Genomic DNA, 11,243 nt, shown 5'->3' on the forward strand with positions numbered 1-11,243 from the left:
TTCCTCCAGATGAGGTAGGTTGAGGTCTTTGGGTTTCTGTAACTGCGGTTTCTGCTGGTGGTGGAGGTGCGGCATCCCCTGGGATAGGGTTTGCTGTGCCTGGATGGAAGGATGAAGGTGGGTACATAGGGTACTGTGGATACTGTGGGTAGAAAGGTGGGTATGGCATGTGAGAAGGGTAAGGATTAAAACTGGGGTAATCCGATGTACCTCCCATCGAATACCCGGGATATGGTGAAAAAGGTGGGTACTGGGGTGGTGGAGCAAACCCCGAGGCCTGAGTGCCTCCCTGAGACTCACCCATGCCCTCTTCTGGCATGTTCACACCAAGACTACCATCCCTCCTCTGGTCCACATCCATCTCTTCTCCCACATCCACTGACCTGCCTCCTTGAACCGTTCCTCTTACTGATCTGTTTCTACCCAGATCCAGAGATCTTCTAGGGTCTCCCACTGCTCTGTCCCTGTTGGACCTACTTGACATTGCCCTTGGCAATGCTGGAGGACGGGCGCTCGTGCCCTCATCCTCCGGTGGTACTCTAGTCAATCTAGCTGATCGACGAGTTCCTCGCATTCTGTTTACTGCAAAACAGCACAGATAACAAAACATTAGCATCCAATGGCTCATGTGGAAACACATGAACCCACATCATATACATAGCATATCTCATGGCATATCATACTTTCATTCTAGACAGGACTCTACATCCTATCCTAGTGGACATGATTCCCTATTGTGCTTGACTTTCTATCACATCTATGAGCCCGACACTCTAGGTCCGACCATATGAACCTAGGGCTCTGATACCACTCTGTAACGACCCGGAAACTGGACCGCTACCGGCGCTAGGATTCAGGTCGGCTTAAGGCCGCCAGAACCCGTAGCAAGCCAAACATACATCCTGTGAATCTGTTTAATCCCATACATGGTCAACAGCATACAAAAGAATTAAAAACTTTTCTTTCATTCAAACATCTCTTTGCCAAGCCTAGCCTGTGCATGCACAAACATAACATAAACCCCTCATTGGAGTCCTCATCAAATACTCCAATGGGGTAACATAACATAACATAGGCTTGGATTACATAGGCATCATAAAAACATTATATCTCATACAAGACCATGTGTACAGGGAATACAACGGACTCTAGTCAAGCACATTATCAAACTTACATTACATTACATCTCATACTTTTACATTACCAACAAACCATGTCCACAACTAAGCTATTACATAAACTTCTCTTACTCTGCTGACTTCTCTATCTACTCTGCACCTGCAAGACTGGGGTTAGGGGAGAGGGGGTGAGCTATAAAGCCCAATGAGCAGAAACTAAAAACATTTGTTTTAATTCCTCCATTTTTAGGTATATTATTATTCATTTTACTATTATTATTATTATTATTATTATTTTATCATTTTATTTAACTTTTTCTTTCTTCCCTTTTTTTTTTCTTATTCATGCTTTCATGAAATGCAGCACATCACAGCTAATCACATAAAGGATGGTATTGTCACCATTAGTCCTCAACATCTCCAAATGCCAGGGGCGTAGAATGGGCCTCACTGGTCTTTCTCTTACATAACATAACATTCTAAAGTGCCAGGGGCGTAGAATGGGCCTCGCTGGTCTTTCTCTTACATAGTGCCAGGGGCGTAGAATGGGCCTCACTGGTCTTCCATAACATATCATCATAACATAACATCAGAGGACTATGGATCACCCAACAACCATCCACATCAACATCAATTTATGCAATGCAGCATATTCGTGAATTCTAATGCAACCATCCTGAAATATTGCATGGCATAATGATGCATGGGCAATGCTTTATGATTCATTCATTTATTCATTTACTTTACTTTAAAACTTAAGGGGTTGTTCCACTCACCTGGTGACTGAAGCTTTAACAACGAACTCTGAACGACTATCTCACAACCGGGGGTCTCGGTTCCTCGGGTCCGAACCTACACAGGTGGACTCAAATGAGGCACCAAACAACAAGAACATAACTCTAAACATACCCCCAAAGACCTCCTAAAAACACCTCAAAACACTCCTAGGAAGCATGCAAGAAAAGGCTGGACAGGGCACTTTCGGCGGCACCTTCGGCGGCCGGAAGTCCCTCCAGAGCCGAAAGTCAGGCAGGTTCGGCGGCACCTTCGGCGGCCGAAACTCCCAGACAGAGGCGAAACTCATGCATGTTCGGCGGCACCTTCGGCGGCCGAAAGTCTCGGACAGAGCCGAAACTCCAACTTTCGGGGGCAAGCTTCGGCAGCCTAAAGCTGCCTCTCAAGCCATGTTCGGCGGCCGAAACTCCCTTCGGCTGCCGAACCTGGTTTCTGCCGAAGGGCAGAAACTTGGCTCCCTTAAGCATTTTGCCTTCAAACTCATCAATCATGCATAACTCGTTCTAAAACATGCATAAACACCATACATCACACCTAGGGGTCTCAAACTAACAAATACCCCAACTACAACACTTCAACACACATAAACAACATACATTGTTCATCAAAACCATAAACTCATCAACAAGCCTAAACATGCATCTCTACCCATAAAACAACTTAAAACTTACTTAAAACATATAAGGAGCTTAAGATCGGCTCTTACCTCTTGAAGATCGAGAGGGAGACGACCTAAACTTGGAGATCCACGAAAATGAGCTCCCGAGTTCCCAAAGCTCCAAAGCTTGGTTTAAATGCTCAAAACTTGCAATGTGAGTTTAAAACTCAAGAAAAATGGAAGAGATTTGGAGGAAGAACACAAGATTTGAAAAAGGGAAGGTCGGAAGCTTGCTGTGGCCGAAAATGGGAGAAAACTCGCCCATTTCGGCTAAGTGCCCCTTTTATAGGTGGCTGGCCAGGCCACGTTCGGGGGCCGAACGTGCCTCCGCATCCATGAAATGTTCGGCGGCCGAACTTGACTTTCGGCGGCCGAACCTGGACTTCCCTAACTCATGCTTTCGGGGGCCTAACGTGCCTCCAAAACGCATGCATGTTCGGCGGCCGAACTTGACTTTCGGCGGCCGAACCTGGGTTTTCCTCCAAAGACTTCTCATGCAAAACTCATTTGATTTTCATACTTAAAACCATGAAATGCTTTAAAACATTTTATGAAAACATGTTTCTACCCTACTAGAGGCTTCCGACATCCGAGTTTCCACCAGACGGTAGGAATTCCGATACCAGAGTCTAGCCGGGTATTACAAGGAGTCTAACGCGTCAAACACCGTGGTGTCAGGTAATCTCATTATTAGGTGTTCTAATGTATATGCTTTGTTAGACCTTGGTCCTTCTCATTCTTTTATTGCACCGAGAGCCGTAGAGAGAGTGGGTTTGATGGCTTCTGGGTTAGAGTGTCCCCTTTGGGTCAGTGGGCCCAAGTGTGATCCATCAGTGGCAGAGTCAGTCTGCCGGTTTAGTCCTGTGTTTATTGAGGGAAGATGCCTTCCAGCCGACCTTGTGGTTCTAGATTTGACGGATTTTGATGTCATTCTAGGGATGGATTGGCTATCCGCTCATGATGCTACCTTGGACTGTAGTGACAAGGTAGTCAGGTTCAGAGATCAGGATGGATCAGTGTTTGTCTTTAGAGGAGACAGGAGGGGTATGCCTAGAGGTTTGATATCAGCCCTGCAGGCTCGTAGGTTGCTTAGGAGGGGTTGTCAGGGGTTTCTAGCTCATGTGAGAGAGCTTGACAGTCAGGTTAGGGAGCCCGCCTCAGTGCCCATAGTCAGAGAGTTTCCATATGTGTTCCCACCTGCTAGGGAGATAGAGTTTGAAATAGAAGTCATGCCTGGAACCAGGCCGATCTCTATCCCTCCCTACAGGATGGCACCAGTAGAGTTGCAAGAGTTAAAAGAGCAGTTGCAAGAGTTGGTAGATAAGGGTTTCATCCGACCGAGTACCTCACCTTGGGGCACTCCAGTGCTGTTTGTAAAGAAGAAGGATGGATCCTTGAGACTTTGTATCGACTACAGGCAGTTGAACAAAGTCACTACCAAGAACAAGTATCCTCTACCCAGGATCGACGATCTCTTTGACCAGCTAGCAGGAGCAGGTTGTTTCTCTAAAATAGATCTCAGATCTGGGTATCATCAGTTGAGAATCAGAGAAGAGGATGTGCCAAAGACAGCTTTCAGGACCAGATATGGGCATTATGAGTTCCTAGTGATACCGTTCGAGTTAACTAATGCCCCTGCCGCATTCATGGACCTCATGAACAGAGTTTTCAGCCAGTATCTGAATCACTTCGTTATTGTCTTCATTGATGATATCTTAGTGTATTCCAGGAATGCAGAGGAGCATGCCCATCATCTGAGGTTAGTGTTGCAGACCTTGAGTGTAACGACCCCAAAATGGACCGTCACCGGCGCTAGGATTCAGATCGGCTTAAGGCCGCCAGAACCCGTAGCAAGCCTGCTATACTCTCTGTGTACCTGTAAATCTCATACATGATCATACAGTTTCTGTGAAAATAAAACTCTTTTCTGAACCAAGGCTCAACCTGTGCATACACTATCACTGTACTCAGTACTCCGTACCCTGTACCCCTGACTAGAGCTTGCTCTAGGTGGGTTATCTCGTACCTGTTAAGCCTGGTTTTTCACATACTCTATAAAAACAAACATAAACATATACAGATCATGTATACAACAACAGATTTACAACAAAACTATGTCAAGCACAAATCTAACTGAAAATGTAACAGCCCGGAAATCCGGACCGCTACCGGCGCTAGGATCCAGATCGGCGTAAGGCCGCCGGGACCCGTAGCAAGCCTGACATAACCTGTAAACCTGTAAATCCCATACATGATCAACATCATACATACTATCATGAACCTGTGCAATTTTCCATCTCATACATGAACCAAACTCAACCTGTGCATGCCATAACATATACATAAACATAGTCCCTCTATGGGATCTCATCAAAGCCTCAAAGGCTAAACAACACATGGTGAGTTGGTTTACATAAACATCATTCAAACATTAAGATCATGTGTCAAAAGGGATAACAACATCTATAGGGTCAAGCACAACTATATCCTCAATATATCTCATTACATAACATACTATGGTCTATTACATTACATCATGATACAATCGTCATGTCCACAATCTAACTATTACATACATCACTTCATACTCTGGCTAACCTCCTGGTCTACCCTGTACCTGCACATCTGGGGTTAGGGGAGAGGGGTGAGCTATAAAGCCCAGTGAGCAGAATAGAGAAAACATATATTAAATAGTTCATGCTTCCATGAAATGCAACACATCACAAACATATCACATAAGGATGGTATTGTCACCTATAGTCCTCAACATAGTCCAATCGTGCCAGGGGCGTAGAATGGGCCTCACTGGTCTTTCTCTTACATACATAACATAACATAACATTCCATTATGCCAGGGGCGTAGAATGGGCCTCACTGGTCTTTCTCTTAACATAGTCCAGGGGCGTAGAATGGGCCTCACTGGCAATCCATACCGTATCATCATCATCATATCATACCATAGGAGGACTAGAGGATCATCCAATAGCCAATCCACATCCACATCATATTATGCAATGCAACATATTCGTGAACACTAATGCAAACAACCTAAAATATCACATGGCATATATGATGCATGAACGTGCTCCAAAAAGTTATATTTCATTTATTTAAAAACTTAAGGTTCATTCCACTCACCTCTGGCTGAAGCTCTACAGACTCTGAAGCAGCTATCTTACTGCTGAGGTCCTCGGTTCCTCGGGTCCGAACCTACACGGGTGGACTCCAATGAGGGACCAATCATACATAAACATAACTCTAAAGAACTTCCCCAAAAACCCCCTAAAACATCCTGAAACATCACATAGAAATATGCATGAAATGGCTGAACAGGGCACTTTCGGCGGCACCTTCGGCGGCTGAAAGTCCTGGACAGATCCGAAAGTCGGGCACTTTCGGCGGCACCTTCGGCGGCCGAAAGTCCCAGACAGAGACGAAAGTCTCTTTTTCGGGGGCAACTTCGGCAGCCGAATGCTGCCTCCACAAAGGGGGTTCGGCGGCCGAAGGTCACTTCGGCGGCCGAACCTGAGCTTCTCCCGAAGGGCAGAAACTCAGCTCTTCTATGCCCATTTCGCCTCCTAAGCTCAAATCATGCAAAAACTTGCTTTACAACATGCATACTTCACATACATCACACCTAGGGGTCTCAAACTATCATATACCCCATCTACAACACTTCAAACACACAAAAACCAACATACATTGCTCAAATCATCAATATAACCCATAAACTCAACATATAACCTAACATGCATTTCTACCCATAGATCTTGCATAAAACTTATTTAAAACACATAAGGAGCTTAAGATCGGCTCTTACCTCTTGAAGATCGAGAGGGAGACGACCTAAACTTGGAGATCCACGAAAATGAGCTCCTGAGTTCCCAAAGCTCCAAAACTTGTTTCAAAAGCTTAAATCTTCCAAACCAAGTGAAAACAAGTGAAAATCTTGAAAGATTTAGAGGAAGAACATCAAAAATGGGTGAGGGACGGCGGAAAGCTCACCTTGGCCGAAAATGGGGAAAAGCTCGCCCGTTTTCGGCTAAGGGACCCTTTTATAGTGGCTGGCCAGACCACGTTCGGGGGCCGAATGTGCCTCCGCATGCATGCCATGTTCGGCGGCCGAACATGAGGTTCGGCGGCCGAACCTGGACTTCCCTCACTCATGCTTTCGGGGGCCTAACGTGCCTCCAAAACGCATGCATGTTCGGCGGCCGAACTTGACTTTCGGCGGCCGAACCTGGGTTTTCCTCTAATGCTATTTTCATGCAAAAACTCATTTTATTTAATACTTAAAAATCATAAAACACATTAAAACATTTTTATAAAACACAGTTCTACCCTTCTAGAGGTCCCCGACATCCGAGATTCCACCGGACGGTAGGAATTCTGATACCGGAGTCTAGCCGGGTATTACATTCTCCCCCCCTTAAGAACATTCGTCCCCGAATGTTCCTCAACTAGTACATGCATAGCATACAACATAACATACACACATAAACACATAGAGACTAACCTTAAAAGAGATGGGGATATTGCTGGAGCATGGACTCCCGTGTCTCCCAGGTACATTCTTCTATATTGTGGTGGTTCCAGAGGACTTTCACCATCGGGATTTCCTTGTTTCTTAACTTTCTGATCTGGGTGTCTATGATCCGTACTGGCTGTTCAACATAGGTGAGATCCTCTTGGATCTCTATATCAGGCTCACTAAGAACCTTACTCGGATCTGACACGTACTTTCTTAACATGGAAGCATGGAAAACCGGATGGATTCTTTCCATTGAAGTAGGCAAGTCCAGCTTGTACGACACATTCCCAATCCTTTGCAGGACTTCGAAGGGTCCGATGTACCGTGGAGCTAGCTTACCCTTTTTACCAAACCGAACCACTCCCTTCATTGGAGACACCTTGAGCAATACCAGGTCCCCCTCCTGAAACTCTAACTGTCTCCTGCGGACGTCTGCATAACTCTTCTGTCTGCTTGCAGCAGTCTTGATTCTCTCTCTGATGATGGGTACCACCCTGCTGGTGATCTCTACTAGCTCGGGTCCTGCTAAGGACCTCTCTCCTACCTCTTCCCAGCAAACAGGTGATCTGCACTTCCTTCCATATAAAGCTTCATATGGAGCCATCCCGATGCTAGCATGATGACTGTTATTGTAGGCAAACTCCACCAAAGGTAGATGCTGCCTCCAAGAACCGCCAAAGTCTAGCACACACATTCTGAGCATATCTTCTATGGTCTGGATGGTCCTCTCTGACTGTCCGTCCGTCTGTGGATGGAAGGCAGTACTAAAATCCAACCTGGTACCCATGGCATCCTGCAGACTCCACCAAAACCTGGAGGTGAACTGGGGCCCTCTATCCGACACTATCGAAACCGGAACCCCATGCAGCCTGACGATCTCATCCACATACACCTGCGCCAACTTGTCCACAGAGTAGCCACTCCTGACAGGAATGAAGTGAGCAGATTTGGTGAGTCTGTCCACAATCACCCATATGGAGTCCAATCTGTTGGACGTCGCCGGTAACCCCACTACGAAGTCCATAGCTATATTCTCCCATTTCCATTCTGGGATAGGTAGCGGGTTAAGCATTCCAGCCGGCTTCTGATGTTCCAGCTTCACCCTCTGACACACTTCGCAGGCTGATACGAACTGTGCCACTTCTTTCTTCATCGCTGGCCACCAATAAACTTTCTTCAAATCTTGATACATCTTGGTGGCTCCGGGGTGAATGCTGTATCTTGCATTATGAGCCTCTCTCATAATGTCTCCTTTTAGCCCAATGTCATCTGGTACACATAGTCTGCTCCCATAGCGGAGGATCCCCTTACTGTCGAATCTGTACTCGCTATCATTGCCTGACTGAACAGTCCTGGCAACCTTCACTAACTCTGGGTCCTCATGCTATTTCTGAGCCACCTGCTCCAGAAACACGGGTGTCACCTTCATCTGTGCAATCAAAGTACCTGTACCAGACAACTCCAACTGTAGACCTTCATTCATGAGCTTGTAAAACTCCTTCACCACCGGTCTCCTCTCTGCCGTGATGTGGGATAAACTGCCAAGTGATTTCCGGCTTAGGGCGTCTGCCACAACATTCGCCTTACCCGGATGATACTGAATCTTGCAATCATAGTCACTCAGCAGTTCTACCCATCTCCTCTGTCTCAAATTCAAATCTCTCTGACTCAAGATGTGCTGCAGGCTCTTATGATCTGTGAAGATCTCACATTTTACCCCATAGAGGTAATGCCTCCACATCTTGAGAGCAAAGATGACTGCTGCCATCTCAAGATCGTGTGTGGGGTAATTCAACTCATGCCTCTTCAGCTGTCTAGAAGCATAAGCGATCACCTTGCCATTCTGCATCAACACACAACCCAAACCTACTCTGGATGCATCACAGAACACTGTGAAGTCCTCATTGCTAGTTGGCAGAGCTAACACTGGTGCTGAAGTCAACCTCTTCTTAAGCTCTTCGAAACTCTCTTCACACTGGTCGGTCCATACGAACATCTGGTTCTTTCTGGTCAATCTGGTTAGAGGAGCTGCAATCTTTGAGAAGTCCTGAACGAACCTCCTGTAATAACCAGCCAAACCCAAGAAACTTCTGATGTAATACCCGGCTAGACTCCGGTATCGGAATTCCTATCGTCCGGTGGAATTTCGGATGTCGGGAACTTCTAGAAGGGTAAAGACATGTTTTATGAAATGTTTTTATGTTTTTAATGGTTTTAAAGTATGAAACTAAATGAGTTTTTGCATGAAAATAGCATTGGAGGAAAACCCAGGTTCGGCCGCCGAAAGTCAAGTTCGGCCGCCGAACATGCATGCGTTTTGGAGGCACGTTAGGCCCCCGAAAGCATGAGTTAGGGAAGTTCAGGTTCGGCCGCCGAAAGTCAAGTTCGGCCGCCGAACATTTGCATGGATGCGGAGGCACATTCGGCCCCCGAACGTGGTCTGGCCAGCCACCTATAAAAGGGTCCCTTAGCCGAAAATGGGCGAGCTTTTTCTCCCCATTTCGGCCAAGGTGAGCATTCCGCCATCCTTCCCCAATCTTGAGTTTTTCCTTCCTTTTTCCATGATCTTTACAAGTTTATAACTTTGGTTTTGAAGATCTTTGAGCTTAGAACAAGTTTTGGAGCTTGGAGACCAAAAGTTGGAACTTCTCCCATCTCCAAGTTTAGATCTCCTCAACCCTCGATCTTCAAGAGGTAAGAGCCGATCTTAAGCTCTTCATGTGTTTTAAGTAAGTTTTAAGTGATTTTATGGGGTAGAATGACATGTATAGGGTTGTATGAGTTTTTAAGCAAATGTTAAGTTTTAAGTGATTTATGATCAATGTATGATGTTTGAGTATGCTTGAAGTGTTGTAGTTGGGGTATTTGATGTTTTGAGGCCCCTAGGAACTTGTATGCATGATTTGGGTGAAGTATATGCATGATGTGAGAGTTGGGAGGCATTTGTGCATAGGGGAGCCAAAGTTTCTGCCCTTTGGCAGAAACCAGGTTCGGCAGCCGAAGGCACTTTCGGCCGCCGAACATGGCTTGAGAGGCAGCTTTAGGCTGCCGAAGCTTGCCCCCGAAAATGGGAGTTTCGGCTCTGTCCGAGACTTTCGGCCGCCGAAGGTGCCGCCGAACATGCATGAGTTTCGTCTCTGTCTGGGAGTTTCGGCCGCCGAAGGTGCCGCCGAACCTGCCTGACTTTCGTCTCTGGAGGGACTTTCGGCCGCCGAAGGTGCCGCCGAAAGTGCCCTATCCAGCCTTTTCTTGCATGATTCCTAGGAGTGTTTTGGTGATGTTTTAGGAGGTTTTTGGGGGTATGTCTAGAGTTATGTTCTTGTTGTTTGGTGCCTCATTTGAGTCCACCTGTGTAGGTTCGGACCCGAGGAACCGAGACCCCCGGTTGTGAGATAGTCGTTCCGAGTTCGTTGTTACAACTTCAGTCACCAGGTGAGTGGAACAACTTCTTAAGTTTTTAAAGTAAATGAATAAATGAATAAATGAATGAATCATAAAGCATTGCCCATGCATCATTATGCCATGCAATATTTCAGGATGTTTGCATTAGATCTCACGAATATGCTGCATTGCATAAATTGATGTTGATGTGGATGAATGTTGAGTGATCCATTAGCCCTCGTATGTTATGTCATGATATGATGATGATACGGTATGGAAGTCCAGGAAGACCCATTCTACGTCCCTGGCACTATGTAAGAGAAAGACCAGGACCCATTCTACGTTCTGGCACTAATGGAAATGTAGAGGGCTATTGGTGACAAATTCATCCTTTATGTGATTAGCTGTGATGTGTTGCATTCCATGAAAGCATGAATAAGAAAGAGTTATATAATTAATATACCTAAAAATGGAGGAATCATAATAATAATAAAATGAATAATAATATACCTAAAAAGGGTGGAATTAAAGCAAATATTTTTAGTTTCCGCTCATTGGGCTTTATAGCTCACCCCCTCTCCCCTAACCCCAGTCTTGCAGGTGCAGAGTAGATAGAGAAGTCAGCAGAGTAAGAGAAGTTTATGTAATAGCTTAGCTGTGGACATGGTTTGTTGGTAATGTATAAGTATGAGATGTAATGTAATGTAAGTTTGATAATGTGCTTGACTAGAGTCTGTTGTATTCCCAGTACACATGGTCT

The sequence above is a fragment of the Manihot esculenta genome, chromosome 6, assembly GCF_001659605.2.
Source record: "Manihot esculenta cultivar AM560-2 chromosome 6, M.esculenta_v8, whole genome shotgun sequence".
NCBI lineage: Eukaryota > Viridiplantae > Streptophyta > Magnoliopsida > Malpighiales > Euphorbiaceae > Manihot > Manihot esculenta.